General features: G+C 47.4%; 1 protein-coding gene across 1 annotated transcript in view; it reads left to right on the top strand.

Annotated features, from left to right (window-relative positions):
* TRPM8 (transient receptor potential cation channel subfamily M member 8) overlaps positions 1-9,357 on the top strand; it is a 2,182,726-nt gene that overhangs the window by 2,120,978 nt on the left and 52,391 nt on the right. The gene's annotated exons all lie outside the window — the stretch shown is intronic.

Genomic DNA, 9,357 nt, shown 5'->3' with positions numbered 1-9,357 from the left:
CTCTCCCCCCTCCAATCAGGATCACACAGTATTTAGGGGTAGGTGTGCTGATATAGTCCAGATATTTTACCTATAACTGTATCCTGTAGGCAGACATTTCCTCACACAAAGGAAAGGTTCCCCCCAACTCAGTCTATGTTAGAGAATGACACAGGGAAAAAATCTGTCCCTGTCACCGCCCTGTCACCGCCATTCCCTTCACCGCCCCGTCACCATCACTGCCATCCCTTTCACCGCCCCGTCACCGCCACTGCCATCCCATTCACCGCCCCGTCACCGTCCCCGCTGCATCCATATAAGCCTTAGTACTGTAATATTTAGCTTATTCCTTTCTTATAAATCAAAGTTCCTGCTGCTGAACTAGAGAAAGAGATGTTCAGCTGGCAGGGCTTTGTTTATAATTTTTATCAACACAACTAATATACTACTTTATCCTAAAGCAAAAAATAAATAAATAAATAGAATTTTTTTTCGACCTTTGTTGTCTGGTTTCTGCTTTCCACATCTTCTCATTCAATTCCTTCCATCCACTGTGTGTCTTCTCTCTGCGTCTTCCATTTGCTGTTACTGTGCCGTCCCTTCACCCTCCCCCATAGCACCCATCTTCTTCCCTCCGCTCCCCCATAGTCTGGCATCTGTCTTCTTCCCACTCTGTCTTCCACATTTCCCTTCAGGGTCTGTTCCTCTCTACCCTCTTTCAATGTCTGTTCTATTCCTTTCTACCACCACTCTTCCTTTACCATCTGTTCCTTTCTACCACCCTTCAGCTCCTCTCGCGTGGCCTATCTACCTACCTCCCTCTCTCTTATTTTCGTGGCACGTTACAATGTAATTTGTGCAAGCCGCTGGAGCCTGCGAGCTCTGTCCCTATCCCATTCCCACAAACCATCTCGCTTCTGTGTTCCTATTTTCCCCATTTCTAATATCTCTCCTATGTATCTGCCATTGCCCCCCCCCCTGTGTTCATATACCATCCCCATGGCATGTCCCCTTTATGTCTCTGTCCCTATGCCCCATGCACATAATTTCCCCTCTTTCTGTTACCTTCCTCTGTCCAGATTTCCCCTATCTTCCTCTTCCATACCAGTGTGTCTTCTTTTCAACCCCATCTAGCTTTTTTCCCTCTTTCTCCCCCCCCCCCCTGCTTCCAGAATCTGGCTCACCTGCCTGTCTTCCCCTTTCTTTCCTGCTGTGGGTTTCTTTCTTTCACTCTTCATCCCCTTGGCCCAGAATTTTTTTTCCTTTCACTCCCTCCTTCCTAGTATGAGCCGGGAACAAACGCGATCGCAGAGTCTAGCAGCCCCCACCTACCCGATCGCAGCGTTTAGCCAGCTCCCTCCCTCCACCTCACCTTACATTCTGAGTTTGCCGGCTTCCTTTTTCCCTGAGCCGCACGCGTTTAAAAAGATGCTCACGCACGGCTGCGTGAGTCCATCAAGCTTCTCCTCTCCTGCAACTTCCTGTTGCCGGTTGCGTCAAAGGAGAAGCTTGATGGACTCGCGCAGCCACGTGCACGGCTTTTTGAACGCGTGCGGCTCAGGAAAAAGGAAGCCTGCAAACTCAGAATTTAAGGTGAGGTGGAGGGAGGGAGCTGGCTAAACGCTACGGGCGGGCGGTGGCTGCGGGGACTGCGCGATCCTTAATGCCTCACTGCAGAGACAAGACCATTCACCGCTCCACAGGCGGTGAATGGCCTTGTCCCCGTCCCCGCAGCGACTGTTATTTTTCATTCCCCGTTTTGGCAGGTTACCCGCGGCTAAACGCGGCTAGCCGCGGGTAACCGCTACCGTGTCATTCTCTAGTCTAGGTCAGTGATTTTAAAAGGGCTGTCAGCTAGAGGTGTCACAATCTCTGAGACAAGAAATAAAGTGTGGTACATTTTGCCAAGAGATTGGAAAGGATACTAATGTATCAACAACCTTGGGCTGATGTGGAAGTAGGAAGGTCAATCTACATATCATAGGAGGTGGGAGATCAGACCCCCTTCCCCCCCCCCCCCCCCCCCCCGGTTAGCCAGCTGGGCCCTGGGAATAAGGACTGTACAACACCACGATTGCCATTCCTCCTCGGTTCCTATACCAATTCAGCATTGGCCCTACCTATACAGTTTATTAGAAGGACCACACACCTGCCTTAGGTCAACCCCCCCAAAACATGTGTTCCATATATACTGGCTATGAACTGCCCTCTTAGCCTCACAATGCTAGAATAATCATTCATAGATTTCTCCTCTACACATATCTCCTACTCTCTTAGCTCCCCCTCATACAGACTGTTTCACGGTGCCTAACTATCTGAGGCTTGCTATATATGTCTCTGGCTCACCCCTGCCCTCCCAGGGCATGACATGGTTTCAAAATACATCTGGCCAGCCTATCTCTCAACTCCCCTCTAACATTGGTTACAGTGCTGGGGGGGGGGTGTATTGTAGCCACACTGTAGCCCAGACCAGGGCTCTACAGCACTCCAAGTGGTTACACCTAAATAGTACACCAGCGTGTGACCCGAGATGGAGTCACCCTGCAGGACTGGACTGGACTGGACTCCAGGTAGGGACCAAAAATCAAAGTCACACAAACTAGGTTTATAGGAACATAATTCAGCTTTACTGTTCCAAACACAAAGATAAGCAGTTCATAAATAAAAATGAAAATGTCAGTAGACAAAACAATAGCAAAGCCAAAATGCAAAAAAGGCAGGAAAATAAAGCAGCACAAAATAAAGTCAAAATGGCAGCTGAGGTTTCAGCTCTCCTCAGAGCCAGCACAAGCCTGCTCCCAAACAGGTTGTTCAATTTATCACAATATAGTTCAGTGCACTGGTTCCAGCAATTCACAGTGCTCAAATTTAAATAAAGCCTCTGGCAGATTTAGTCCACTGCCAGGAAAGGAGAGTGTCTTAGGTTTTGCAAATTAAAGCCTCAGGAATGGCTTTCCAAACTCCCACCCAGGGTGACAACAAAACCTCTCCCCAAACTGACACTCCTAGCTTTACAGAAAACAAAATAGTCCAAAACAGGCAAACAGTCACTTGAAAAACCAAAACTCACTGTTTGCAGCTGCCAGTCAGGCCCACCTGCATGGCCTCAGGAAAATTGGTATCCCCTTCAGGAAAACTCTCTTGGCATTCCATGGGCAGTTCAGCATCCAACAAAGACAGCTCCTCAGCTGGTCCAGTCTCCTCCACTTCCATCAGTGTAGGGTTAGTGCACCTGCTTGGCCCAGGGAGTACCTCAGGGAGACAAGGCCTAAACCTCCTCCCTAGCTGGCCTGCCTCTCTGATCTCCACTGCTGGCTTACATACTCTAGGGGCACGCCCTAATCTACCTGAGTCAGCAGACCTGCCTGGGGCTCTTGGGCTCCCCCGGTGGTGACTCGTGTACATATCCCCTAACTCCTCCTCAGTCAATTCAGGCTCCCTCTGGTGGTCAAAGGAGAAATTGTCAATCTCAGGAACCAGAGGGACCTTGGAATTTCCCTTCCTGGTTTTCATTTTTACTTTTACCCCTGGCCTAACTGGGACCTTGGCAGGCCTTGTGTCGGACTAGTCACAGTATGTGGTTATGTCTCTTTTCTCCTTGCCCCCTCTCTTGTGTGGCTGTGAGTTTGGAACTGCCTCCTACAAACAGAAGCTGAGATTCATTGATCCCACTGGGGGTGCATATATCCTGCTGAGGCTTCTGCCTGGGAAGTCTCTCCCCTTGTTTGAACCCTCTGTTGTGCCTTTCTGCCTGTAAAGGGTTTTAGGTTGAGTAGTCCATTTATGAAAGAAATTGTAGGAAAAGTGAAGAGAGGGGCTTGTTTTTATCTACAGTGTCTCCCTTTCTGTGACCAGCCTGGTATTAGAATTTGCCAGTCTGGTTGAAAGCAGTGGCATAGCCTTCCCTGTCGCAATGCACTGGTGTAGTGAGGAAGGAAGGTGGGATAGATGGTTCCACTCCTCTTTCCACATCTCCCAATGCACATGTCCCTTCACCTTAGCTTCCAACCAGGCCACAGCTTGCTGCCTGTGTTGTCTTCAATGGTGTAATGTCCTCATGAGAGACTTTACAGAATGTGAGGATTTGGTATCTCAAGTAATGCCACCAGATTCCCTGTATACAACCAACATATAATGAGAGAGGGGGGAGAGGTACCTAACAGTGGGAAGACCAATGAAGCCCTGAGTAGTTTAAGTCACCTGACATTTCACAGCCCTGATTGGGGAGAGGGGAAACCTTACACCACTCTCCTGAAAGAAGAAAGCTCAGTGCAGTATGTAGCATTCAGGCAGAGGGGGTGGTTCTTTTAGTAGTGTGAAGCAAGAAGTTACAGCAAAACTAAATGTGTGTTTGTGATCACTTTGGTTGTACACATTATCAGCCTGTGATAGAGTGAACTGGATTCAAAATGAACTAACTTGGAACAGGGTAGTATTGGCAGAGTGGTTTCTTTTTCCTGCCTTGCTTATTCCACAGCGGCCCTCCAAAGAGTGTTATTCTTATGCCTAGGCCGGAAAGCAGGTTTGGCCCTGGGCCCATCACTAATTCTAATAAAGCAACCATTGTTGGATTTACACAAATTGACACTGAAACCAATTGACAGTGTCAATTTACACAAATTGACACTGAAACCCCTCCCGTAGGAAGTGGTGATAGATCAAAAGTAGCAATTGTGATGGATGAGCACCATAACAGGCGTTTGGTTTGGGCTGGACCACAGATTCAGCAGTACTAAAAAATGAAACATATCTCCCATACCCATACCCCTAATCCTCAATGAATGTCAGGAGGGATGGCCACTTTCTGCTGACCACAAACACCTCATCCTCCAGGCACCCCCTCCCTTGTCCTGGAGACATTGGGAGCTGCAGCTACTGTAAAGACCTCTGGTTCCTCTGTTACATCACAGGGCCCTTGGTACATCATGTGATATGGGGGGGAAGACCTAAGGTGCTGATAGCCTGTGATGCATCAGCCTTTTCCCTTGGGACAGCACCTGAGACAATTGTGCAGTTACTTTGGAAGGTGTACCACAAAGTCCCCCGATGGGTCTTTTTGATTGAGGGACAGACAATGGTTGTCTTTGGTGAATGTGGACTATAGTCATAATGATGTGTGCAAGTGGGCCGCTATTCATAGCACTGAAAGTACAGTTGGCCCAATGAAGATTTTAAGAGGGCATTTAAAGCAGGTAGACACCTTTGTTGGTTGGGTTTTTTTTAAAGGGTGAGGTGATGGTTGTCTGGCATTTCCTAATGCCCCCCCCCCTTCCACCTATAGAGAACTGGAGGCTTGCCTTTATAGTTGAGAGGCCAGATTATCACCCATTTCTCCTCAGACTGGATTGTATTAAATCTGTTCTACATGGCCATGTATAGCAAGTGGTTGCAAACCAGTTACAATTAGAGGAGTTAATACACCAGACACTGTTTCAAAATATAAACATAAATATATTTTCAAATATAAACACAATAGAATGTTTTGTAAGAACACATAAGAACATAAGCATTGCCCCTGCCGGGTCAGACCAGGAGTCCATTGTGCCCAGCAGTCCGCTCCCATGGCGGCCCCCTAGGTCCATGACCTGTAAGTGCTCCTTACCTAAGATGTTTATACCCTATTTATTTCATGTCCTGTAAGTAACCCTCTATCTGTACCCTGCTATCCCCTTCTCTTTCAGGAAATCATCCAGTCCCTTTTTGAACCCCAATAATGTACTCTGTCCTATCACCTCTTTTGGAAGTGCATTCCAGATGTCCACCACTCTCTGAGTGAAGAAGAACCTCCTAGCATTCGTTTTGAATCTGTCTCCTCTCAATTTTTTGGAGGGGGGCGGCTAGGCCGGAGGAGGGGCAGGGAGGGGTGGGAGTTGGATAAAGCATTCCCCCTTGCAAAAAGGAGCACAGGGGGAACATGGCTGGTTCCCTAAGAGCCTTAGGGCCGAGGGGGAGCACCCCTCTCTGGGCCCCAACCCTCCAGGGTCGCAATGCAACCCTCCAGGGCCAGCACACGAGCCTGCAGCGCTACTATGGTGGCCTGGAGGCCCAACATGTGGCCCTCTCCAGCCATCGCATGGTGATGTATAGTGGCACTGAGGCTCACCTCCAGTTGCTAGATTTGAGCGCTCAGACCAGCAGACTGGAGGTGCTGGGCCTGGAGGTGCCTCAAGATGGCACACAGCTGACCCTGGAGGATGGGGAATCGGCCCTCCATCTCACCTAGCTCCTCTTCTGCAGTTTAAGATTCTCTTCCTGGGATCCCCCAAGGGGGAGCTGTCCCTTGACAGACCCCAGGAGACGTGTGCTGTAGGGGAGGAGTGGCAGCAGGATGGGTTTCCCCCTCCACATGGGGGTGCTGCTCTTGGCAAGGGGGGACGGATGGAGCAAGGGGTGCAGGTGTTGTCCCAGAGGCTGAAGGGGCCCAGATGGCTAAAGAGGTCCAGGCTGTGGAAGAGAGGCCGGCTGTGGAAGAGGGCCTGGCTGTTGAAGAGGGGCCGGCTGTGGAAAAGGGCCCGGCTGTAGAAGCTGCTGCTGGCGTTGCCCCAGCTGGCGGTGGAGTGGCTGCCCCATCTGTGCTGACGGGGGATCCTGAAGGCAGGTGGCTGCCTGATCATGCAACATTAGAATCATTGGTGGTGGGAGTGCTTATAACACCATACCCTACTTACAAATGTGCTGCTGATAGTGGCTGAAACATTCCACCCTATTTTACAATCGCTTTGTGTGGATTGTAGGGACAGCTCATGGAATTCCTGGGAGCATGTATCTCAGCTTCTCCCACATATATAACCCCCCCCTCACACACACACACCTTCTAAGCGTTTGTTAACACAGCCCTGTGCATATATTGTTCCAATGCATGTATTAGCTATATGCATGCTGAAAGGGGGTGGGGTTGTTGAAGACCTTGTTCCTTTTGTGTCTCACTTGAAGCCTTCAATATTATATTAGAGGTGTGTGTGTCCTAATCACATTGTAAGCTCTTCTGAGCAGAGCCCTCTTTCAATGTTATCTGGACAACACAGCACTATAGACATTATGCACGCTAGTAGAAATGGTAGTGGTGTAGCACATTATACCATATGTGGCCCACACCCTCCATTGGCTTCCCTACACCACTCTGTATGCAAGCAGCTCAGCTTGTATAGCAAACTATTGTGGCCTACATTAGTCATCATATATTGTGACATAGAACATCATCCACAGACAAGTGAACCCCCCCGAGCTGTAGAATACACTTCATATGTCAGTGACCAATCCCCTTATTGATGTAATAATGCAGTTACTCATACTTTGTCAACGAGCAAACATACAAATCAGAAGGTATGACAGCAACACAAATCCTATTTGCTTGTGCTCATCGCACTAACATGGAGTTCTGGCCATGACAGTGACACCTATCCATCCTCCATTCATACATCAATTTTTTTCCTGAGCGTCAGAATGTTGTGGTATTAGCCGCTGGCTAGCTGTGGTTCGACAGCCAGAGTGTTAAAAGATTATTTGAATATTGTAAATCAGATCCTTGAATTTTGCCCTCATTTGTGTAATTTCTGTCTTATCTCACCCTTTGATGGAAGATATCTCAGGTACTTTTCAGGCTGCACTATATATTGTATGTATTACTTTCTTTTACATTTGGATGTTTTATGCTGGTTATCCTGGTACATTGGTAGAATACTTCTCATAATTTATTTTATATCCTCTTCATTGCTATATGCCAGTGGTTCCCAAACCTCTCCTGGGGGACCCCCAGCCAGTCAGGTTTTCAAGATATCCCTAATGAATATGCATGAGAGAGATTTGCATACTTGTCACTTCCATTATATGCAAATCTCTTTCATGCATATTCATTAGGGATATCTTGACTGGCTGGGGGTCCCCCAGGACAGGTTTGGGAACCACTGCTATACGCCATCTCACCCCTTTCTTGTTTATGCATTTCCCATTTATGTCTGTAATTTTACTGTGGATACACTTCACATTTGTTAATGATCTTGTTATTCTGTGCTCCTTGTTGGAGCACCCATATGGTTGGCTTTGTACTCTATACTTAAAAAATCAATAAAACTCTTTGAACTAAAAAAAAAAAGAAAAAGAAGGCTATCTAGATGTATGCTTGCGCCAGAAGACGTATGAGGAGAGACTGGAAGCCCTGAATATGTATACCCTAGAGCAGGGGTGCCCACACTTTATGGGCTTGCGAGCTACTTTTATAATGACTAAGTCAAAATGATCTACCAACAATAAAATTAAAAAAAAAAAACACAAAGCACACTGAAAGGCATAGAAAATGTTAATTATTCATATTCCGGGTTTTTTCAAAGAGGTCACGGCAGATGACTCTATACAATGTCACCTCAGTAACAAAATACAAAAATAGACAAATACACCCCTTCCCTTTTTACTAAACCACAATAGTAGGTTTTAGCACAGGGAGTTACGCTGAATGCCTCGTGCTGCTCTCAATGCTCATAGGCTCCCTGCGCTAAAAAACGCTATTGCGGTTTAGTAAAAGGGAGCCATAGTGCAAAATATAGACAGCAGATATAAATTCTCAAAACCGACACATTTTGATCACTAAATTGAAAATAAAATCATTTTTCCTACCTTTGCTGTTTGGTGATTTCATGAGTCTCTGGTTGCACTTTCTTCTTCTGACTGTGCATCCAATCTTTCTTCCTTTCTTTCAGCCTCCTGTATGTTTCCTCTCCTCCAGACCTCATTCTCTCCCCCAACTTTTTCTTTCTGTCTTCCTGTTCCCCCTTCTTTCTGTCTCCCTGTCTGCCCCTTTCTTTCTTTCTCCGTGCCCTCCCCCAAGCCACTCGGTTTGCTGCCACCGCCATCGGGGAACAGCCCCCAAGCCACCGCTGTCCCAAGCTTTCCCTGCAGAAGCATTGCGCTGACCAGCATTCCGCTCCCTGACGTCAATTCTGACGTAGGAGAGGAAGTTCCGGGCCAACAAGGCATTTCTCCTCATTCCATCCAGCCTGAGCCCCATCTCTCCTTGATCCAGCATTTCCCTTCTGTGTCTGTCAGAATTACCATTCCACCTATTTTCCAGCATCACCCTTCTTTGTGTCCATCTCACCTATATCCCTATCTCACCACTTTTTCAGAATCTTCATTTGTCTCTGTCCTTGTCTTTACCCCATGTTCACCATTTGCCCTTTCAATGTCTTTATCTCCCCCCCACACACTTTTTCAGCATTACTTCTATGTCTCTATTTCACCTCCTCTTCATGTCCCCTCTGTATCTCTATCCTTATTCAGTAGGTCCTGCTTACTCTTTCTCTTCTTTGTGTCACTATCTCCATTTTCAGCTTTCCCCTCTTTTCCTATGTTACTGCACTGTAGCCAGAATCTTTCCACCCTCCC

The sequence above is a fragment of the Geotrypetes seraphini genome, chromosome 5 (genome assembly GCF_902459505.1).
Source record: "Geotrypetes seraphini chromosome 5, aGeoSer1.1, whole genome shotgun sequence".
In the NCBI taxonomy this organism is placed as follows: domain Eukaryota; kingdom Metazoa; phylum Chordata; class Amphibia; order Gymnophiona; family Dermophiidae; genus Geotrypetes; species Geotrypetes seraphini.
This window is presented reverse-complemented; position numbering and strand designations above follow the sequence as displayed.